Below are 25059 nucleotides of genomic sequence, written 5' to 3' on the forward strand. Positions count from 1 at the left end.
TAAAAGATGATAGAGTTTAACAAAAGTCCCACCTTGATTTTCCATACTATTTAATCAATTAAATATATTATTATTACATTAGCTTCTGCTTATAGATGAGGAAACTCAAGCTCAGAAAAGTTAAGTGACTTTCAAGAAAACACTAACTGAGAAAGTGGCAGGGCTAAGTTTGGACCCAGACCCATCTAATTGCAAAGCCAATGCTTAAGCTACATGGTAAGTCGACATCCCTTAGGATGTGCCAGGAAGAAGATCTTTTTTTTTTTTGGTAATGTTGAAGGAGCTTGGCTTTAATTTGTTTTGGTCATCTGATAACTGGGATGGAACCCTATTTTTTTGGAGTCAAATATGTAGATCCTGTGTTAAGGAGGTTGAATTGTTAGGGGAAATGACCCAGCTGGCTTTCATAGCCTCCTTTTTGCTAGATTTCTTTTCATAATTTCCACAATCACTAGCATTTTGCTACCCATAGACTCATTCCTAGAGGACATGAGTCCCAGGTAAATACAACATTAGGCCTGTCTTCAACCTTCTTATATTCTTATGCAAAATCACAGAAAATAATTTTTCATAAGGATAGATCACTATAAAGAAGAAATATATGTCTAATGGAAATAGGTGAGACAGGCAAAGGCCAGTTTTGTTTCGTTGATAGGGGCAGTCAGTTGAGTACCTACATGAGGGGTGTGTGTGTGCATGTGCACGTGTGTGCTGTGCTACAGTTAGAGGTATTGCTTCTGTCTGATCCCCAATGTCTGTCTCTCATAAGCTCTCAGCAGCCTTAGTTGTAGCAAGGTGGGAAGCCCCAGGATTAGTCACTCAATCATTCATTTTGCAAACTTACAGTGAATACCTTCTGTGAGTAAGGCATTTGCTAGAGGTGAGGAATACAGAGATAAAAGAGCCATCGTTTCTGTCTTCAAAAAGTTTCTGGTCAATTAGAGTTGTCACAGTTTGTACTGGGTTGCCTAATTATGGGCCGAGGAATAAAATGTTACAGATGGGGAGACTGAAGCACAGAGAAAAGAACAACTCTACCATGGTCACAGATCTGGGTCTGGAGCATGAACTCAAGTGACCCCTTCCTAATCCAATGCCACTGCCATCACACCATGCAGTTTCTTAGACATTCAACAGAGATCTGTTGGAAGAATGTATGCGCTTGGTGGCAGAGAGGTGAAGAGGCAGGAAGAAGAGGAAAGACAGGGAAGTGAGGTCATCTAAGCTTTTGAAGCTGAGCTTTTTGGCCCCAAAACCCAATACAACAGGAAGCTACTGAACAGATGTCAGGAAAGTGATGAGGTTTTACAGGCAGAGGGTGGGACTTCCCTGGTGGCGCAGTGGTTAAGAATCCACCTGCCAATGCAGGGGACACGGGCTCGAGCCCTGGTCTGGGAAGATCCCACATGCCGCAGAGCAACTAAGCCCATGCGCCACGACTACTGAGTCTGCGCTCTAGAGCCCACGAGCCACAACTACTGAAGCCCACATGCCACAACTACTGAACCCGCGTGCCTAGAGCCCATGCTCTGCAACGAGAAGCCACCGCAGTGAGAAGCCCGCACACCAGAATGAAGAGTAGCCCCTGCTCGCCACAACTAGAGAAAGCCCGTGCGCAGCAACGAAGACCCAACGCAGCCATAAATAAATAAATAAATAAATTTATTAAAAAATAAAAGCAGAGGGTGGAGCCCCTCATCTATAGACGGGCCTCTCACTGTTGCAGCCTCTCCCATTGCGGAGCACAAGCTCCAGACGCGCAGGCTCAGCGGCCATGGCTCACGGGCCCAGCCGCTCCGTGGCATGTGGGATCTTTGCTGACCAGGGCACGAGCCCATGTCCCCTGCATCAGCAGGTGGACTCTCAACCACTGTGCCACCAGGGAAGCCCTAGACATCTATATCTTTGAACAGTATATTTTTTCATATATTCCTCAATATTATTAAGTTTTCAGAAGTGAGGATGTGCTTTTATTCATTGAATTAATTAGATTTCAATTTTATGCTCCCTACTCCTGAAAGAAAGTTTGAGAAACTGGATAATAAACCTTTTGAGAACTATGAAAACGCAAACGTCAAGAGCATGGGGAAAGTTGAGGGAGGTAAGGGGAGATAATCTTCCTGATCTCTTCTGTGCTGGGCAGTCATCCATTTCCTGAATGAATCCTTTGGCTCCTCAGAGAAGAGGGATTTGGAAGGATGTCTGCAGCCCAAAGTTGTGCCAGGTCTGTGGCCGCCTCTTTTCATCTTGCAAGGAAAAAAGTGCCTTAGCACTTCATCGAGGGTGCAACGTTACCATTAAAAGGGGAACTGACAAGCCATTGAGTGAAGAACACTGAAGCGTTGGCTCAGTTCCCACAGAGCTGAAGCAAGCATTCTAAAAGAGGTGGCTGAATAAATGACTCAACATCTGTATCCTCACTAGAAGCAGCTCAGTGATTGTGGGAGAAAATTTTGTACCACTGTGTTTTCTTCTTGAAGTAATTGATGTCTTGATCTTTTTCTTGTAGCTGGACAATAGCATCATAGAACTTAAAGACCAACTGTTCATTATCCACATTTTATATAAGGGAAAAGTGAGGCAGTACCGAGAAAAGGGAATACCTTTCCCTCAGATATTCAAAAACTTAGTGCCAGAGTTAGAACTAGAATGCAGATTTCCTCACTTGTGCTCCCATAAACTGTATTTCTATCCCAAAAGCAGGGTCTAAGACTCAATATTTTATATTTTCTCCACTTTTTTCTCAATATTTTATATTTTCTCCACTTTTCCACAGGACGTATTACGGTGCGGAACCCACATTAAACACTCTACTAAATATCTAAAATGATAGAAATACTAATTTTAAATGACTTTTATGTTGAAATAAAACTTCAGGGATCACCTAGTCCAGTTCCCTTAATTTCCACATGACTGAAAGTTTGGAAAGTAGAAATAAGTTGTACAAAGTCATACAGTCATTAATGGCAGAAGTCTGCTTTATAGCTAGAATGTAGCATCCTGATCTTAAAACAAGTATTGGCTGATGGATAATGGTTATTTCATTACAATCCAAATGCTGGTATATGATGTGTTTATCATCCCCTAGTTGCTTAATAGAGAGAATGAGAAGTTTTGAGTCAAAAGATTTTCATTTGTCTTTTAAATGGTAATATCTCTGTGTAAGGCTCTCTGAATATATCAGACAAAAGTTTCCACTAGTCATTCTGGTTCTTAAGCATCTAGAATCTAATGGCATCCAGAGGTTGGTCACACAGTGTAGTAGAAAGATCACAGAAGAAAAAATAAGGTTACAAGGTAATAACAGATTGAATGTTGGATGTCCAGTTCAGGATATACTGGTGGAAATATACAAAAGGAAGAAAAATATGGTCTAGAAAACAGATTCTGCTGTAATCAGCATATAAAGAATATTCTGAATCCTCATCTGACAAAATAAAGAATGAGATGAATCAGATGACCTGGACCAAATTCTGTCCTTAAAAGAGCAAAGCAAAAATATTCTGATGGAGAAAAGTTGGAAAGACTGGTTAAGGGATGTCTTAGTTAGTTTGAGCTGCTATAATAAAATTGCATAAACTGGGTGGCTTACAAAAAACCATTTCTCACAGTTCTGGAGGCTGGAAAGTCTGAGATTAAGCTGCTGGTAGACATGTGCCTGGCTTGCAGACAGCCATCTTCTTGCTGTCTCCTCACATGGCAGAGAGAGCGAGCTTTGGTCCCTTCCTCTTCTCATAAAGACACTAATCCCATCATTACCCACCCCGGTCCCGGCTCCAATGACTTCATCGAAGCCTAATTACTTCCCCAAATCCCAACCTCCAAATACCATCACATCGAAGGTTGGGGTTTCAACATATGGATTTGGAGGGGTGGGGGACACAAGCATGTAGTTCAGGAAGAGTGGTGAGAACACGTCCAGAAATACACAAAGGAACCCCCATGTGGCACGGTGTGATTAGCTGATATCATTAAAGAGTATAAAGTGTAATGGTACCATTTCATGGGGCTGTGGCACCTTCTTCTGGTGGGATGCCTGGGCATACAGGTGGAAATGTAGCCCAAGGACATTAAGGATTCACTGCAGATGTGTCAAGGGACCTAGGCTCAACAGGGGCTGAAGGAAAACTAAGAGAAGGACAAGAATTTTTCTGGAGCAAAGGAAAGTTTCAGAGATTTAGAGGACAAGTAAAGCCAAAGAGCAGGCCTGGTGGAAACAAGGCAGAGAGAAATCTCAGAGGAGAGGGAGTCATGGTCAAAGCCTGAAAGGCTGACATTTAAAATTTTATATATGGGAAAACTCGTTTCAGGAATGGAGCGGTTCCAATTGACTATATTAGAAAATGTTCCTGAAAAGGAGTGGAGTGTGATGTCTGGGGAAGTTAGGGAGGTGAAGGAAAGTTAAAATAAGAGAATGGATGAATTATCAACATAGATGATGACGTTTCTTATAATGATATTAGATATGAGAAGGGAGAGGAAGACTGCACTGCTTGACAAAAGGTCAGTTGAATTACAGAGAGCTGTCAACAAAGTAGTAGATGCTGGCGAGGGAGAAGGGTAGAGAGGTCCAAGGATGGCAGGAAGCCAGGACAGTTTAACTGGCCTATGACTCCTCTATGGAAAGGGGGCCTTGACGGCTACATTCAAGTCAATATTAGTCTGCCCTTCTTAAGGCGCCTATAGTTCAGAAGGAGGCCTGGGGCATAATTATATTGAGTATCAATGTAAATCTCTTCTCACAGTGGGACTACACCTCTTCTGGATTAAAGAGTGTGATGATATTTAGTGTTTGTCTTTCCTCTACATTTTAAACTCCAAAAAAGCAGAGATGGCCACTTTCTTATTCCTTGTGTTGAAATATAGATGATCAATAAACACTTATAGTTAGTTGAATAAATAGCGATACAAGCAAGCATGATAATGAATGGCCTTTATCGAACCAGACACCCTTCTAAGTGTTCACATACACATTAACTCATTTAAGATTCAGTAGAATCCTGAATGAAGAAATGTGAATTCTGAGCATAATATGTGAATTTACTTTATTAGAAGGAATCTTGCTTTGAAATAAAGATGCTGATTAGCTGTGGGAAAAGCATTATTCACCCACACATATTTGTGTGTGATACGCATATATGTATTTATTACTGTGTTTTGCCTTTTTGTATTTATAAATCTAGAAAGAAATACATGGGAGGCATCTGATCATCTTCCGGCGGTATCTAAGTAAAATTATGACTTGATTTTTTTTTGCAGTGTGAAAAATCATTTCTGATTGGTCAATAAAGGCTAAGTCACTATGACCGTATTTTATTTTTCTTATTAAGTGGGTATATCAAGGTCACCTTGAGGAGTTCTGAAGAGTCTTTCCTGCTGGGATGATGCTAGTTCTGGATGGAAGAGTCAAGACCCATCGCTAGGCTGAGGAAGCAGCTATGCTTCATCATGTCTGTACAAGGGCACAGCTCAGCCATTATCAGCACACAATTCCTGTGTGGCGAGCACCTGTATTCCTTATTTATTTTGGATACGGCCTTTCCTTATCTGATGAAACTATTGATTGATTAAACCTCAATTTTCTGTAGCAACCATGAGGAAGATACTAAAATACCAAAAGCAACACCTATACTTTATACACTGTGAACTGTGTTTGTTGCTCAATGCCACTAACTAGGCACAGACTTAATGGCGTTAGACTAGGGCAGAGTGTTGGAAAGGAGGAAGAGAAAACTTATTTCAGACCCCATTTATTACCTGGAGTTTTGGAGTCTTTCGTCCTTGGCAAATTTGTTTTCCCCTCTAAAGGTCTCCATCCTTGAGATGTGCTTGAAATGAAAGCCAGTTCTTGCTAGACTTGCAAAATTGCATCGCGGGCAGGCAGAGCCCCTGGGAGAGGCCATCTCATCCATCAGACCCACCGGCTTTTGAAAGGGAGAGGCCTGTGAATAGTCAAGATGATGAATCCCAACAGCTGGCAGCATCCAGGTTACAGATCCTGGAGGATGCCAGTGCGTATGTGGTAACCCTTGGCATACAGAAGTGTAGAGATCGTTTGAGATACTGATAGTGATGTTGTGCACACACAGACAGGGTACAGAGTTTTCTCTGCTTCCACAGGCATATCACCACATCCAAATGCAAGCGGAACAGAAGTGAGGAAGACGGAGCCAATGCAAGAGGCCAGGTATTCTAAGAAGCAAATTTCTGCTTTGATGGCAGGGAACCTCAGCATCAAGAAGACCTTTGTGCACACTGTCTTCTGTCCTCCCCATCTGCCCGTGACCCAGGTCAACCTACTGATTCAACGGAACAGATTTATTGAATAACTACTACGTGGCAGGCACTGGGCTTGCTGCTGGGGATATACCTTGAGCAAGACAGACATGACCTCTGTTATCAGGGAGTAGAGTGTCCAGGGTTCATATGAATGAACGTTTACAATGCAGCGTAGTGAGTATTACAGGACATCTGAACTAGGCAGTCAGTGAAATACAAATGAGTAAATAGAACCTGCCCACCTCTAGATGTATTTGCCTATATGGTCCCCAAACGACACTCCAGCCTGTATAGCTTCCTAGGGCTGCTGTAACAATGGACCCCAAGCTGGGTGTCTGAAAAGAATTTATCAACACATTTTTGGAGACTAGACATCTGAAATCAAGGTTTTGGCTGCACTGTTTCCTCTGAAGTTTCTAGGGAAGAATCTTATCTTTTTCTCCTCCAGCTCCTAGTGGATCCAGGCTTTTCCTGGCTTGTGGCTGCATCACTACAGTCTCTGCCAACGTTTTCTCAAGGCCTTCTTGTCTGTGTTTGTCCCTTTGTGTATGAGTCCTCCACTCCTCCTAAGGACACCAGTCGTTTGATCTAGGGCCCACCCTAAACCAGTATGACCTCATCTTAATGTAATTACACCTCCAAGGACCCTATTTTCAAATAAGTTTCCGTCCTGAGGTTCTAAGTTTTAAGACTTGAAATATCTTTTGGCAGGGCACACAACCTAATCCATTACACAGCCTAAGACTATTTTCCATTTGTGTATGTTTTTTGACCTTTTTCATTGTCTTTTTCCAGCCCTGGCTAGAACTTTGGGCAATTTACCTAGCCTGATGCTCAACCCTCTTAAAATATTTGGAACTTGGCTCTCAATTACATCTGCTTTTGTGTGTGTGTGTGTGTGTGTGTGTGTGTGTGTGTGTGATTTTGAATGCTTTGAATTCTTTCATTCTCAAATGTGATTAGTGGCTCATGGGATGCTAATGTCCTGGTAGGTCCACCTCAGACCCCAGGTGGAGACCAGACACTAACAAGGCTTGTTGAACAAAGCAAATAAGGGAAACTGGCAAGCTCAGGAGGGCTTAACAAATGACATATAATGCTAAGGCACTCCCTGAAGAAGGGGGTTTTTGGAAGGACTCTCTTTCCAGCCCCCTTGAAGATGTCCCTGTTTTACCTAAACCCCCATAATGCATACTGCCTAGTGAACTCCTGATTATTTAAAAATCTGCATCATTATTTGGCGGATGACTCTCAACATTTGGTGGAGATGTGATCTACTAACCACAACAACAAAATTCCCAGACGTTACTACGGTAACGCAAGGAAGAAAGCCACATGTTTGCCTGATGTACAAGCCTGCAGCCAGTCAGAACATTTTTTTTCCTAGGATGAATTTCCTCAAGTCTGCTGAATTCCATCGCTGGGACTGTCCAAAGTGTTCTCCAAGATTTTAGCAAAATGCTCAAGAGCTAACAATTCTATTTTCATCTCCTGCTTCTGAACTGGTCCCACATAAACCTAAAAGCAGAACTAACCCCCAAGCCCCTTTATCATTTTCTAAAAGAAACTCAGTCACACCCAGCACTGGACTGGAATTCATTGTTTCACTGTAAGGAGTCACGTCACTCAGCCCAAAGAATCACAGAATTCCTATCTTTCTCTCTTCTTCTCTCTCCCTTTTTTCCCCTTGCCTCCTATAAAGCAGAAGTGTTCCCTACATTGGAAGACACATCATCAGCACTACCTACATCCCTTAGGAACTCAACTATGTCAAGGGGGCATTTTTTTCTATATACAGGTATACCCCGCTTTTCAAAAGTTTGCTTTACGCCACTTTGTGTTTACGAAAGACCTATATTACTACCTGTTTTTGCGAACCGAAGGTCAAAGAGGAATTTCACTTTTGCGAAAAAAGGAGAAAAATGAACATAACATTCAGTGCTTGTTTTGCACGGAGCGTTACAGAGGCCTTGCATACTCTGAGCAGGTAGGGTAGCCCCACCAAGCCCCTTCTGCAGTAACTACATTCAGCGTCTCAGCATCAAGCCAGCGTAGCTCTGACCTGTGTCTGTGAGCATCTGTGCTTTATCTCGAGTTATTCTGTGCTTCTTTTAGTAAGAGGTGTCCTTAGGCAACTGCTTCTTCGCTTTAGCCATTTCAGCTTCAGAAAATTTTCATAGGAATGCTCTGCTTTCAGATAGCAGGGGATACCCATATTTTTCAGTATACTGGCTGGTCTTTCCCTAAGAGAAATCTCCTACCAGATGCTAAAAGAATAAACATTTTCTCCATCTCATTATCCTGAGATTGAAAGTCATTATAATTTTAAGGGTTTAATTTTCAGGCTTCAATTATTTTACTTCACAACCTTGTACCATCTCCCATCCAACAGGTTGTCACTTCCTATTAAAAACGAATGGGACTTTAAAGACCTCTATGGCGTTTACTAGTATTTTGGTAATTTGGGAGTTAAATGTTTAAGAAACATGTTTTCAGCAGACCCCACTTTAAACAGCTCTGGAATATGAATGAAAAGCAAAAACGCATTTGACTTAAGTACTTTTTTTTAGCTCACCTTGGAAAACTGACATTCCTCAGAGTGATATTAACAAACAAACAGTCCTTGTGGTCTGTTCAATGACTAGTCCTCTAGTCTTTGAGGAGATAAAACATTATAGGCTTCTCAAACTTTCAAATCTTTATGAATCACCTGAGGAGTTTGTTAAAATGTGGATTTAACTCAGTAGGCCTGGGTAAGGCCTTGACATTCTGTATTTCTAACTGGCTCCCAGATGGTACCCAGGCCAGGGGTCCCGAGGACCACACTTAGAGTAACAGGAGTGTGATGGAATTGGCATTATCTTGAAAACTGAACAAACCTGAGTCTTAGAATCAATCTTCTGTTTGGTTTTGTTTATTTTACTAAAATGAACTGAACTTTGTGTATTCTGTAAAGTGGAAATAAAACTTCTTATGTTTCAGGAACGAATGGCATGAATATGGCCTGAAAGGCAGATGGCCAAGGCCCTGGCACTCAGTAGCTACATGCACGCTGCTTCCATTTCACTTCCCTCCTCTCCACCTTCCCAAGCACCTCCAACCTTCAAAAGGCAGAAGGAAAGAGCTGTTGTCCTGGCGTGGTTGCTATGGGAATGTCATGCTTTAGAGAAAAGGGATGGAGGGTATCAGGAACCACAGTGTCTTACTGGCCATCGACCCATGTGTCTAAAAAAATGCCTTGAGATTGCTGTTTTAAGGAGAAATATTTGCCTATCTTAAATATAGAATCTACTCAAAGCCAGCCTCTTTGCTTTCGTTATACTGTTCTTCTCACGTAGAATGTCTTCTCTCTTACAAATGAGAACTGCCAAATCTGCAGCTCCGGATCAAAGTCATCTTTTAAAGGTAGTGAGAGGTTGCTAGGCAGGTATTTTATGGGATGTTGACTGTATAGGTTATAATAGTGGGTCCAGTTAGAAGGATATGCCAACCCAACCTAGAAAGGATGCTTGAGGCATTCCCTTCCCTGGACTTCACTGAACATGTAGCTTGAACAATAAGTAAACTTTAGATAAAGTCATTCTAATCAGGTAGATACCTTAATTCAGCAGAACCTAGCCTATACTTGCTAAAAAGAGTGCCCAACACCAAGAAGTTTTCATACACCATTATTTAAAGTAATACGTTAGAAGCCTATGGCATCTATAAAATTATGAGAATAAGTAACTTAAAAAAGGAAGTTTAAACCCAATTTAAAGGTGCTAACAGTAAGGCCTGAGAGAGCAACCCTTTTCTTGCTCTTGCTGTTTGTGCAACTAAGCTCAGATCAAACACATCAAATGTTGGGAGGAAGGGAAACATCTCATGTTTAGAACAAGCTGCTTTGCATTTTGTGATGCTTTTGGTATTTGCTAAGGTGCTGGTCTTTAAAGTGACTTGCAGCCTCGCCCCACCCTGACTTTCCACCCCACACACGTTAACATTTAACCACAGACTGGGTTTGCCCACTTCCTTCTTCAGGAATGGACTTGAATGACTTGCTGTCTGAGCACCGGGTCACCACATGGAGTGCTTTAACCATCCATCTTCAACCTTCTCTCCAGGGGAAGCTTTCTTTTTCTCTTATCTTTGGCTTCTTAACTTGCCAAGGATGCACCTCAGAACTGCAGGGGCAGTCAATGATGTGGGCTTGTTGCTATGGTGTTGGCAGGTGAGAGAGCATACCTGCTTTCTTGAGAAAAATAAGGCCATAGATCTTTAGCACCAGCATCCATCTCTATTCCCTCTGCCTGCATCTTCAATGCCTGCCTTCCTCCCGCCTCCTTTCCCATTTATATACTTGTGCTGTTTGTAGTGGATACAGACATATTCTTGTCAGGTTGAAGATTCTTTTTTTTTTTTTTTTAAATTTTATTTATTTATTTTTGGCTGCGCTGGGTCTTCGTTGCTGTGTGCGAGCTTTCTCTAGTTGCGGTGAGTGGGAGCTACTTTTCGTTGTGGTGCACATTCTTCTCATTGCAGTGGCTTCTCTTGTTGCACAGCACAGACTCTAGGCGCGTGGGCTTCAGTAGCTGTGGCACGCGGGCTCAGTAGCTGTGGTGCACGGGCTTAGTTGTTCCTCGGCAGGTGGGATCTTCCTGGACCAGGGCTTGAACCCATGTCCCCTGCATCGGCAGGTGGATTCTCAACCACTGAGCCACCAGGGAAGTCCGAGGATTCTTTCTTTTGCAAAACTCTGCTGCAAACTGGATTTCTATCAAACTCTTTATCCCTGTGTCTCCCGAGTATGAGGAAACCAGCTTCAGCATAAACTTAAGCTCAAAAGATGGTGCTTTAATGAGCTTCTGACAGTTGTTTTTATGTATATCCTTCTCTATCTATATAAATACTAAGCATATTCTAAGTATCTTCTCCAGCAAAAAGATACATGTATATCAACATACAGATCCAAAAAATCCACTGTCTTTTACCTTGAACATAAATGATTTAACTTTTTATATTAGCATACTGGTAATTTTTTTTTTTAGCATTCCGGTCTTTTTAAAATTGAAATTATATCTTGCAGCCAGGTTGTGAAAGAAAATAGAGCTGGGCAATAGAGAAATGACTTTGGCTCTGCCCCCAAGTGAGATGTAGTCACCCATTTGTTCATTCAACAAATACTGATTAAACACCTATTCTGTGTTAGATGCGGATCTAAGCGCCAGGGATACACCAGTAAACAGAAAAGTCTGCACTTCAAGGAGCTGTCATTCTCCCGTGGAGGCAAACTATAAGCCAGTGGTTCTCAAACTTTAGGAAGAATCCAAATCACCTACAGGCGACGGTTAAAACACAGCTTGCTAAATGCCACATCCAGAGATGCTGATTTCCTAGGACTGGGATGGAGCCCAAGAATTTGCATTTCTAGTAAGTTTCCTGGCTCCATGGACCACACTTTGAGAACAACTGATATAAACAAATAAACAGGTACATGCATAACATAATGCCAGCTAGTAATAAATGCCATGAGGAAAAATACTACAAGGAAAGGGACAGAGAATGACGCAGTGCAGCGGGTGCTGATAGTTTAGGTCAGAGCATCCGAAAAGGCTTTTTACTTGGCAGAGACCTGACTGAAGTGAGGGAATACAGTTTTTAAGGTTTATCCCAAGAGCATCACAAGACCAGTGGCAGCACACGCAGAAGCCCTGGCAGGGAGCACCCTGGCCTAGCTGCAGGCATCCCAGCCACTGTGCTCTCAGGATGCCACATGTACCTCTCTGTCACCGCATTCAACCTGATGTATGGTTGGATCTGTTTTGTGTTTTAGTACTTTGTGGCAGGAACAGCGCCATTTTCATACTTGAATCCCCAAAATCCTACTAAGGAGAAGTTGCTCATTAAATGAGCCAGGCCCTATTCGAATTGCTTCACAGCAATTAACTCATTTCATCCTCATATAAGCCACCCAAGGTATGACCTATTATCATTTCCATTTTACAGATGATGGAACTGAGCCACAGAGATTAAATAACTTGTTTAGGATCACAGAGATAGGAAGTCACAGTACCAGGATCTGAGCCCATCTCTCAGAGATCGGAGGGAGGGAGGGATGGATGGATGGATGGATGGATGGAATGAATGTTGAAATCGAGCCAAGAAGAGTTATCAACTGGCCTCTATACTTTAAGAGAGGATTTGTAACCCAATTAGAACTGAAATGGAGATGTTTGTCCTGTAGAGGAGGAAGAATGCCATCAGAGGAGGAGTCCAGGTAAGAGAAGGTGTAAGGGAGCCAGGTCCAGAAGGCGTATGATCAGGTGTGTGGCAAAGAGGCTTGCTTGGGCAGGTACAGGCTCCCTCCATATGAAAGCAGGACATGCCATTGGAAGCTGGAGGGCAGGAGAAAGTGCACTCAGCAAACCCCTTCCTCTCAAGGGATCCTGACAAGTTGTGTTTTAATCTAATTAATACATTCAGGAAGTTGGGCCATGAGGAATGTGATTATTTAATTGTTTTTGTTCAAAGAGTATGAAGCAGGCTATAAGTGCGGGGTCATGACTCCCAGGTTCATTTCAGGTTATTACCTAGGAGGGTTTTGGAACAAGAGTGGCTGATTGATTCATTCCCGCCGTTACCTTCATTAATTTACAAAGATTCATTGTGTTGGTGCTAATTTGCAGGGTCTGGAATGAAATGTAAAACAGATTCAGGCTGATAACAACTGTTTCATACCTACTCTTCTATCTTGTTCCTTCCCCTATATCTTCCCTTCTAAAGATTTTCAGGTACATGACTTTCCAGTCTGATTATAATCAACTCTTTTTCCACATGACAAATACTGTCTCTCATGATTAAGCATTGAGCAGGAAGTAGACATTTGGCATTCCATTTACAATCCAGCAAAGACTTGCCTTTCCTATTATTCTCCCTATAACCCAGGAAAAGTCATCTAACCTTTGTTGCTCAGATTCCTCTTCTGGAAATCTGGGTAATAAAATGCATGTCTAAACGTTTTATACACGCACCCCCATTAACATTTCTAAATGGCTCCAATGGCCTGGAAGGCAAGATTCAAGCTTGATGCTTCCCAACCCTTGATGACTGGGCCTCAACTTTCTTTTTTCCTTTTTATAAATTTATTTATTTATTATTTACTTTTGGCCGCGTTGGGTCTTTGCTGCTGCGCACGGGCTTTTCTCTAGTTATGGCGAGCAGGGGCTACTCTCCCTTGCAGTGTGTGGGCTTCTCATTGCGGTGGCTTCTCTTGTTGCGAAGCACGGGCTCTAGGTGCGCGGGCTTCAGTAGTTGTGGCACGCGGGCTCAGTAGTTGTGGCTCGTGGGCTCTAGAGCACAAGCTCAGTAGTTGTGGCGCACGGGTTTTGTTGCTCCACAGCATGTGGGATCTTCCCGGACCAGGGCTCAAACCCGTGTCCCCTGCATTGGCAGGCGGACTCGTAACCGCTGCGTCACCAGGGAAACCCTCAACTTTCTTTCTAGTCTCATATTCTGCCACTGACCAGCAAGTATTTTCTGTTCTACTGTATCAAATGATGTTCTGTGTTTGCCCTACTTTTTTCTCTGGAAAGTCTTCCCGTATCTTTGGATATTTGCCAAATTCTTTTTCTTCATTTAACATGTCATCACTTTTGTGAAGCTTTTCTGGCTGCCAAAGGCAAATTACTCAACATCTCATGTGCATTCTTGGTTCCTCCATTAACACTCGCCATATATTATTGTAATTATTTGTCTAAATGTATATTTTGGTGTCATTATCTGTACCAGTGTGTGTGTATATATACACCCTCCACTCTACTGTGAACTTGAGGGCACAAGAGTAGATCACATCTTACGTGTACTCCTATCTGCCAAATTACTAACAGACTGACCACAGTAACAATAACTTAACACATGTTGATTGAGTGAATAAATGAAATAATATATCTGGCCTGTCTGACATCCTGGATTATGATGATCAAATCATGTATTAAATGCTAAATCACTTTGTAAACCCAAAACTACGCAATAGTGTGCCGAGGCAAGGAATCATTTCTACATTGAAGTGCTCTAAAAATATTTTCTAGCTCCATTTTGATCATGGAGCCTTAAATATTTTCTCTTTTATGTCAGAAACATTCATTCATTCATTCATTCAACCAACAAATATGCCTGCCAAGCCACATAGTAAACGCTGGAGAGAGTGAAAATAAGAGAAAAGTGGCCCCAGGCCTCAAGGGTCTCAGAGTCACAATGGATGAGACTTGAGAAATTCCCTGAGGTTTGGGCTGAGTGGTTACTCACTTCAGTGCCTGTGCTGTGCACTGACCCCAGGTCCTACCCTTATCACTTGGGCCCGCTATTGGGTCTGATGCTTTGATCCTTGGTTGGCTGGGTCTTGCATGTGAACCTGTTCTTTCTTTGCATAGCAGTGATGGATACAGGCTATTCTTTCACAATGCGCCCCCACCCACCCGGGGTGGATAGCAGCCTGTTTTCTGGACTGGTTGGCCAAATTCTAGCTTCCTAGGCTGCAGAGGAAAATGCAGAATGAACCAATTCTTCAGAGGATTCAGCCTGGGACCTTGTTGGTTTAGGATCATTGATTGCTTTCGGCCTTTCCCTTTCAACCGTCATATAGTATCAAAATCGAATCAAGGTATTAGATGTAAAATGTCTTGAACTTCCCTTGATGAGTAGTAAAAAACACAGAGAGAAAAGCAGCCTGAACATATATATTTTTTTCTGTTCAGTTCTCTAGTTTCTTATCCGAAAGAGATACTGTGTTTCTGTGATCACCAGTAACTGCTATGAATTTCTTCACTCAAAATTGTCCAATTCAGCAACTCACTAGCCTTAAGGACTCTGGCTGTGGCAGCCTCTGGCTATGACAAAATAGTTTCTGATGATCGTTTTCGTGAAAAGTGGTCTGTCTTTCATTGCCTCAGTCTGGCTCCTGCACTCTCGTGGCCTCTATTGGAAAGTTAGGGAGAGAAGGAGGTGGGGAGAAATCAGGGGTCAAATCTGTTACTTTTTATACAGGTGGAGTGAGAATAATTTCCTGTGAAAGCCCAGGACATTCTTTCATTAGTTTTGCTTCCTGTTCTGGGTCTTATATGCTGGGTGATTTTCTTTCTTTCTTTTTTTATTTTTTCCTTTTGGAAATTCTACGGGCCAGTTTCCTGTGCCCGGGGCTGCTGAGAGATAGAGTTTTATGAGTTTGGCCCACCTACTCAGCAGTGAGCCTGGGGATAGGGATGAATCAACAGAAAAGAGCAGCCTAAGCCATTCCTAAATATTCTGGACATGAGTTCAAAAGAGAAGAGTCTCAAAGAAGTGTTCCGGGAAGCAGCCAATCATAGAATTTTAGGGCTCAGGAAGACTCAGTGGGGGGGAATATATTTCAACTTCCTGCCCCTTGGATTTCAATGCTAAACTTCCAAATATTGCTCTTTTATACATTAGTCAGCGTACATTTGTTGAGAGCCAGCTGTGTTCTACGCACTGGATATATCAGGCAATGGCCAGAAACACGACTCAAAGAGACTTAAGCAGAAATGTATTAACTCGCGTAAGAGTTGGGGTTGTCTAGTTTCAGGCAAGGCTGGATCCGTGTCAGTATCTTTAGGAATCCACCTCTTTCTCTACATCTCAGAAATGAATTTTTGTGTTTGCTTTATTCTCTTTCAGACTTTTCCAATCAGTAACCACATGGCCACAGGCAACTTCAGGCTCACATTCTCTCAGCTTTAACCTCACTGAGAAAAGACTTCCCTGGTGGCACAGTGGATAAGACTCTGCACTCCCAACGTAGGGAGCCCGGGTTTGATCCCTGGTCAGGGAACTAGATCCCACATGCATGCTGCAACTAAGGGCCCACATGCCACAACTAAGGGCCCACATGCCACCACTAAGGAGCCCACCTGCCACAACTAAGGAGCCCATGAGCCACAACTAAGACCTGATGCAACCAAATAAAGAATTTAAAATAAATAAATGAATAAATAAAATTTTTAAAAAGAAGAAAAGGCTTTCACTTGCCCAACACTTTCAGAAAACGTCCTATACCTGCTTCTCATGAACACAGAATGGATCTTGCGTTCCATTCTGAACTAGTCATTATGGCTTTGCATGGTCAGACCTGATTCCTATGCCCATCCCTATAGGAATGGGGAAATTATATCAGCTCTACCTTAATCACTTGACTTGAGATGGGAGGGAAAAAGAAAACCAAGTTCCCTTACCAGAAGAAAAAGGGAATACAACATAGAAACATATACCCATTTTAATATGAAGAAACAGGCTAAATGATAGTAATTAATTTGCACAAGCTTGTGGAGCTAGTAAGATTTTTTGTAAATTTCCCTCAAATCCAGGTTTTGTAACTTTGAGACAAGTCCCCTTTTCCCGGTTCTAATGTTTGTATTTCTTCCTTACTCAAACGTTCAACATGCATTTCAACTGTGTGAAAGGTAGGCTTCTACAGTGGCCCCCAATGATGTCCACATCCTGGTGTTCACAACTCTATGTAATTTCCTCGACTTCAGTATGGGCTGAACCCAGTGACATGCTTCTAACCAACAGAATATGGCAAAGGTGTTAGGCTATTAATTCGGTGATCTAGTTACAAGAGATAGCTACTTCCATTTTGCTAGCAGATTATCTTTCTCTTGTTGCCTTTGCTGAAACCAGCTGTTATGTTGAAGAGGCCCATGCAGCAAGAACCGAGGGTAGCCACCAGCTAACAACTAGTGAAACATAGAGGCCCTCAGTCTAACAGCTGCTGGGAACTGAAGGCTTAAAAAACTTCTGAGTGAGCTGTGAGGAGTATATCCTTCCTTAATGGGTTCCCCTGTGTGATGGTTAATATTCTGTGCCAGCTTGACTGGACCATGGGGTGCCCTGACATTTAGTGAAATATTATTCCAGGTGTTTCTGTGGGGTGTTTCGGATGAAAGGAATATTTAAATTAGCAGACTGAGTAAAGTAGATCGTCTTCCCTAATGTGGGTGAGTCTCACCTAATCAGTTGAAGGCCTGGCTAGAACCAAAATGTTGACCCATCCCCCAGCGAGAGAGAATCCTTTCATGCCTGATTGCCTTCAGACTGGGGCATCTGCTTTTTTTTTCCTGCCTTCGGACTCGAACTGAAATGTTGGCATTTCCTGGGTCTTGAGTTTGCCAGTCTTTGGGTAGAAACTATGCCATCAGCTCTCCTGGTTCTCAGGCCTTTGAACTCAGACTAGAACTAAACTAATGGTCTTTCTGGTCTCCAGGCTGCTGACTCACCCTGCAGATTTTAGAATTTGCCCACCTTCATAATCACAGGAGCCAATTCCTTGTAGGCAATTTCTCTCTCTCTCTTCATATATATAAATATATATATATATATAAATATATATATAAATATACACACACACACACACACACACACACACACACACACACACCTCACACACATATACAAAGCCCCGAATGATTTTATTTGATGTAAACCATTGTTTTGGGTACCATACTTGCTTATTTTTCTTAATGATGAAAGAGGAGGATGAACTCATATTTTATTTTGCAACTGCCATAATCTCCAACAGAAAAGCTTCAGAGTGCAGTAGAAGAGCAGGTAAAACAAGGAGGGTAATTGCGACCTGCTCGCTGAATTCTTAGGTGTGATGTCCTTTCACTTAATGAAGTCAGCTTCTTTCTACTTCATATACTTCTAAAAGTATCAAACGAGAGATAAATGCCATTCCATTTTTCATGTCACAAATACTTGGCCAGAAAAGAAAAGAGGTACACAGAGCAGCTAAAGTCAAATTCATAAATAATGATGTTTTCAAAGGTGAGTTGTTCCTACGCCACCCAAATGGTAAATCCCTACATTATGCATTTTTGAGTTGATCTTGTCTGAATTCTTACATTTTTCTCTGGGTGGCGTGGAGGGAATAAAAAAACATTTGTCTTAAAAACCCATCTTTTGCTTAAAAAGGCAACTGATTCCTCTGGGAATATGTGTCATGTGACGTTACTATGTTTCGAAAGACAGACTCAAAGAGTATGTCTATTGACTCCCTTATTTATTCTAGTAATGGTCATTAGGCATGTTGGGTAAACAGATTTGTACTTCGCACATGAAATTACTGGAAAAAGAGGATCAGGAATTCAGATTTCTACTCTGAGATGATAAGCCTAAGAAAAGAAAAAAAAAAAACATTGAAAATTCTTTAACTCCATAACTATAATTACTGGTCTAAATTCTACTTTTAAATTTATAGACTCAGTAGTTTTTGTTGATTTTGGAGGGAGATGGGAGCATAACTGTTTAAACCACTAAAACAACTTGCATTTACTTCATTCCAGACTAATTCGAGTTAGTGAAAAAGACATAATAAGGAAACCAAAAGTGTGTGGAAACCTGGAGAAAGGCAGTGAGGTGAGAGGCTATTGAAATGAGTGGACTGCTCAGTGGTGGCTGGAATTATACAAAGAACAGCTGGAAATGCGAAGCCCAGTGTCTTAGAGAAAAAGTCTGACACTAAGTGACAAAAGATGTGAGTTTTTAAGATGAAGTTTAGTATTTACTAGATATTTGCCATGCACACCTAAGTAGATTAGTGTCAAAACCATGAATGTGAATGTGTCTGGTAAACTTAACTCAGGGGCTGTCACTGATGTTAAGGATTTAAAGAAGACAATCCTGGCAGGTACTGCGCCTGGGGTATAATAAGGCCTGGGAGATGGGAGAAGACATAAATAAAGCTGTGCCTGAAGATAACAGAGCAAGGATGCTCGAAATCCTACAGGGACCAGGTGCACAAAGTAACGCTGTGAAGCGGGCCATCTGAGGACTCTGGGAAGCGTGTCAGGTGGGGACTAAGAAGAACACGTGACCTTTATACAGGACGAAAGAGCTCTTCAGTCCTAGCCTATCACTCCCATATAAGACTCTCAGCCAGAAATGGTAACTCCTTCAGTCGTTCGCAGGAAGCTCTGAACACAGCTTTTCATGTGATATAAACTGAATTTTAAATTTTTAAATTAAAGAAGAGATAGGAATTGAGACGTTCCAGTGAATGAAAGAAAGATAAAGTGGGCATGAATTACCTATTCTATAAAACAGAGAAGACTGATCATTGAAGGAAAAATGAGACCCTCGGTTTAAGCATAAATACTTGAATCTACCCAGCGGTACCTGAGTACCTGTGTGTCCCATATGCACTACATCAAAACCAATAACAACAAAATAAGCCACCTGGCTTCCCTTTAAAATCTATTACATATGCGATGTCTACTTAACACATGCCATGTGCTCCCTGTGCTTCTGACACATTGAATTGCTAAATACTCCTTGGACACAACAGACTTTTCATAGCACTGTGCCTTCTCAAATGCTGTTTCTTCTGCATGAAATTTCCTTCTAAATACTCCACAGCAGAGCTAAGGATTTTTCTTTAAAAATCCAGCTCAGGTGTAACTGTTTCTATCACCCAGTTTAAGCTTGCTGCGTAGAATTATTCATTTTGTGTTCCATACTGTCATAGTTCTTTGCATATATTCCCTTAAGACTATTTACTAAGTTGAATTAAAATGTGAGACATGTTTATTTCAAAAGACTGTGAGCTTCTGGAAGTCAGAGACTAAGCTTTCAACCTGTTACTCCAGCGCATAAAGCTGTTATTGAAACACCATGGGTTCTCCGGAAATATCTGTTGAAAGAACAATAGAGTTTCATGTCTACCTAAGATATAGAACACTGGAAAGAGTGTCGAGTGCAAAATCATAAATTTTCTTCAAGCCAGTAAGGCCTGAGGCTACAGGGAACCATACAGACTGAAATCTCAGGAAAGGCCGCCACTTCTAAAGAGAAATAAATACAAGCATGCATGTTCTCTCTGTCTCTGTCTGTCTTCCTCTGTCTCTGTCTCTCTGTGTCTCTCTCACACATACACATTTATCCATTCTTTCATCAGTACACACTTAGGTTGTTTCCATATCTTGTCTATCGTGTGTATAAAGCTACAATTAATGTGGGAATCTGCAAATCTCTTTGAGATACTGATTTCCTTTCTTTTGGATATATACCCAGAAGTGGGATTGCACCAGCTCTGTGGCATAACGGGTAGCGCATGGGATGTCTAACCTCCAGTTTTTCTTAATGCAATTCCTTCACCTAAAACACGTATATCCCTAGAACGACTCTCCATACAGAATTGATTAGTGGAAAGCTTTTTGTGTCTGCAATATTTTTATGTATATCAACACATTACATTATGCCCTTAATATCTATTTTACTTATTTGTGCTCTCAGCCAGTTGGTTGGAGCAGCGAGCTTTGGTGAGCCACACTGTAAAAGGTCTCTACCGTGTTAACATGAGTTGAGGATGTTCTGCAGTGGGCCACCATGTTGCTCACTTCACTGTGCGCCACCTTTCCTCCACTTATATTGTACTCTGTGGATTTTTTTTTTAAGTTATGAAGTCTGGCCAGAGATGTGTAAGATACGTATTACATGTGTTACAAAGTAGCTAAAAGAGCATCGGGTTGGATGTTGGTTCTCAAGTACATGGTTGAGGAAACAGAGGGTAAAGGTCAGAAGGCAGTTAGGAATTGGTGAAAGTTCTTTGACAATATTTCAGATGTCATAACATCGCTATAGCCTGGAGCAATTATACAACACTTATTTTAACAGTAGTTGGCAGAAACATTGGCTGGAGGTATGCTTCAGGGGACTTGAGGGAATTGAAGAGAATAATTCCTAAAACCAGTTAGCGTTCCCATTCTCTAGGAGATACCCAATCTCTCTCACACTCTTCACACTGGTCATATGGTCATTTGTTGAATGAATGCCGTAACAATCAACTCATGACTGGGTTATGAATGAATGAAAAATTAATGAGACCCGTAGCTGGTCCCTAAAGACCAGGACTACATATTTAGTCTTCATAGGTTGTTGCTCGTGTGTATGACTTTCAGGTGCTGGTGTGAGGCTACCCGATATGTGTAATAAAATAGAGTCAACATTAGATCCTGCCTCATTGACTAATCATTTATGTCGAGTCCAATCCTGGCTTTTTTGTTTAGTTGCTTTTTAGGTCACAGCTACAAGAATTTCCTTCCATGTGATACTTAAACCTCTGATTCTAAGGAGGTAATTCCCAAAATGGTGGTTTCTCATCTTGTATTAGGGTGGAATCTTTTATTTGAAAGCACATAAAGAAAATATAAGCCAACTAGAGAGAGGAGTGGGGGAGAGAGGGAGAGGGAGGCAGGGAGATTATCTTACAATGTGACTGGAAAGTTGTGAAACTTTGGAGGGTCTCAGATAATGATTCTATCATCTTTGGGGTGATTTTGTCTGATTGGTTAACTGTCATTCCCAGGACAAATTAGTGAGGACAGGTAGATGTCAACCTGAATACTGTGTTTCCATCCCTGTAGATTGGGAATAGGACGCCCTTCAAGGTGAAGGGAAAGATTGTTGGCCAAAGGGGAGGTGAATAACTTGGAACTAGCATATACACCTCTCTGATGATGTGACTCCTAGAACCCAAATTATAACTAGCGTGGGATTAAAAGTGCATTTGCTCATGTGCTTTGCTCTAATTGGATTCCTCTCTACCAAAATCTGACTCACAAAAAATCCTCTTGATCCTTTACTGGTCCATGAAACCTCCAGGATGGAATGAATTACTCCTTCTTCTGAAATCCTATAGCACTTAATTATCTAAATCACATTTTCAATGAAAACCAAGCCACCATACATTGTCTGCACTTATATCACATATAAGACATTCTGCTAGGAAAATACAGAGATGAAAGGGTCTCTGCCAGCCATTTTAAATATAATGGGTGAGATCAACATGTACACGACCAACAAAAGATGAGGCAGTCTTGGCAAATATGCTCCCAGACACTGTGTATTTTCCTGCCTCTATCTTGTTAGTGCTTTTTCTGTCTGCAATGCCCAATCCCTAATGTGTATTTCAGATAGAGTCCAAATATTGTTTTCTCGGCAAACCAAGACATTTTTTTTGCTATTAACATGCTTCCTCCATAAAAACACTAGACTTTTAAAAGCAATAGTTAGTTATTTGCTTTTATGTGTGTTTCCTGTACCCCACTATAAATGTCTAAAGGGCAAAGGGATGTATTATTTAATCCCCATTTTCCGGCATGTAGTGTATCAGCACAGAGTAAGCCATCAATAAACAGAGAATAAACATATCTCTTGCCTCTTGCGTGAGAAAGTCAGGTCCTTTAGGAGCTAGGAACATGGAAGGCAATGTGCTACAGGGGAAATCACAAATGTTTCATAATCTCAGATGCCTTTGTACTCTTAACAAGAAGCTTATATACTACTATTAGTATTTCCATTTTATAGATGCAAAAACCAAAGCACAGAAGTGAATCGATTTGCTCAAAGTCCTGGGGCTTTAAGTGATAGAGCTATGATTTGAACCAGGCAGTCCAGCTCCAGAGCAGGGCTCTTCACCATTTTTAATGCCTCCCAAAGAAAATACTGTATTTTAAAAGTGCATACCATATTCCTGGGATTTGACAACTATTATTTCAGTTTTGTTCCCTTTTTATTCTGACAATTCCCTCTCAGCCTTTACTGGGCAGAAGTTCAAAAGTCAGTGCTTATAGAGGTGCTGACATCTTACAAAGATAATGCTCTTCCTAAAAAATAAACTAAATAAAGGCCATGATTGGAAAACTTCTCTATGTCTTTTCTTAAACATTAGAATCTAATTCTCTTGGTTCACTTTATATCATTCCGGAGATAGCATTTCCACTTGACCACATGTGAATTTCACTGAAATACCAAAGATTCAAATGAGAGTGTAGCCCAGAGACGTTCACTTATACAGAAAATAAGCAGAAATCAGCCAATGCCAAGTGATGTAGTCAGAGGTCTCTGGCACAGACCCCCATGGACCTTTCATCTGCTGGAAGCATGGCACTCATCTTGGCATCTTGTGGGGAACCACAACTAAAGGGCCGAGGCACATTCCCATAAAATGGTTATCAGATGCAAGTCTGCAGTTTCTCAAAGAGCACCCTGTGGTTTTGAATTAGCAGTTCACCACAGAGCTAAAGACAATTCCAGAGCCCTCCTTCTCCAATTTGCCTCAGAAGAAGGAAATTAGTCAAACATAACTGCGGAGATAAGTAGTTTATTCCCTGTGATCGTCAGCGACATTGACTTACCAGAAACACTATGTTGGAAAAAAAGTAATGCAACTTCTTACGTGAGTGGACGAGGGAGTTATAGGACAATCTTTAGCTCCCAGTGACATCTGAGATCTTTAAAAAAATTGCTTAGCATAGGAAGAGGCTTAGGAGACAAACAGCCATGCTTTGCTCTCAGTTACCAATGAGGGAGTGTAGACCCAGCAGGGTGACTTGGCTTTCCTAAGATCACATAGGTCCTGCAAATAAGCAGGGCCTTTAGACACGGCCCTCCTCGCTCTTAACCCAATGTTTCTTCTACAGTGAATAGAAGTTTGGAGGCCTGAAACTCACTTTTGCCACTAACTACATGAACCATTATAATGGTGGGAATGTTCTTTAATCTCTTAGAGATTTCGTTTCCTAAATAGTGTGTGTGTGTGTGTGTGTGTGTGTGTGTGTGTGTGTGTGTTCGTGAGAGGGGGGTGGGGAAGGAGAGAGAGGGACAGGGAGAGGGGGAGAGAGGGGGAGAGGGAGGGAGGGCGAGAGGATGTGCTGGTGGGTAGAAGGGCTGCAGATTTAAACAGGATAGTTAGGGAAATCCTCACTGAGATTTTGACATTTGAATCAGAAGGTGTGGAGTCATCATCCAGTGAATTACAGAGAGAAGAAATTTCAGGAAAACAGAAAAATGAAATGCCCTGTAAAGAGAGAAGGAGGAGGATTCCTGACATATTTTAGGAGGAGTAATATGCCAACAAGGTCTAAATGGATGAGCCTGGAAAGAGTGGTAGGAAACAAAGCCAGAGAGAAGTGAGTAGACTGTTTGCATCTTATTCTGCATGAAATGGGAGCCATTGGAGTTTTTCACACAGAGCAGAGGACTGATATGATCTGGGTTAGAATTTGACAGGACAGGAGTGGAAGGATAGAAATGAACAAGAAGGGCACTGAAATCATGCAATAGACAGGTGACTGTTGATCATGGTAAGAACTCTTGATAGAGTGACTGACAAGTGAGCATAAATTAAGTAGAAAAAAGTGGAGGAGAAAATTTTGAGACAAAATGTAGAAACTCTTTAAATAAAATTTTCTGTTACAGGAAGAAGAGCAGTAGATGGAGGCTGAACTGGAGGCAAGAGAGGATTTTCTCATTTAAACTCAAGAAATATGTATCATTAAATCTCCTCTTAGATGAGGACTTTGAAACTTTGAAATTTAAAGAAACATGTCCCAAATCAGAGCTATGAGGCAATATAATCAGTATTTCATTAGGCCTGCCTGGCTCCCCAGACCATTTGCAATCTCGGGAAAGTCATTTAACAATAAGCACCTGAGAGAGATCAAGATGGCAGAGCAGGAAGATGCTGGGCTCCCCTCGCCTCCTGAACAAATCAAAACTACAATATACACTAATAGGTATAAAACAGATAACTAATAAGAACCTGCTGTATAAAAAATAAGTGAAATAAAATTCCAAAAAACAAAACAAAACAAAAAAGGTTTAAGAGAATAAAGAAAAAAAAAAAAGACAAACTACAACGACATATAGAGTGACTCTCTGAAACTGACCTGGGGACTAGAAGAACAGCTCTCCTACCACCAAGGATGTAGAGAAAGATCCACACAGAGT

The sequence above is a fragment of the Pseudorca crassidens genome, chromosome 17 (genome assembly GCF_039906515.1).
Source record: "Pseudorca crassidens isolate mPseCra1 chromosome 17, mPseCra1.hap1, whole genome shotgun sequence".
NCBI lineage: Eukaryota > Metazoa > Chordata > Mammalia > Artiodactyla > Delphinidae > Pseudorca > Pseudorca crassidens.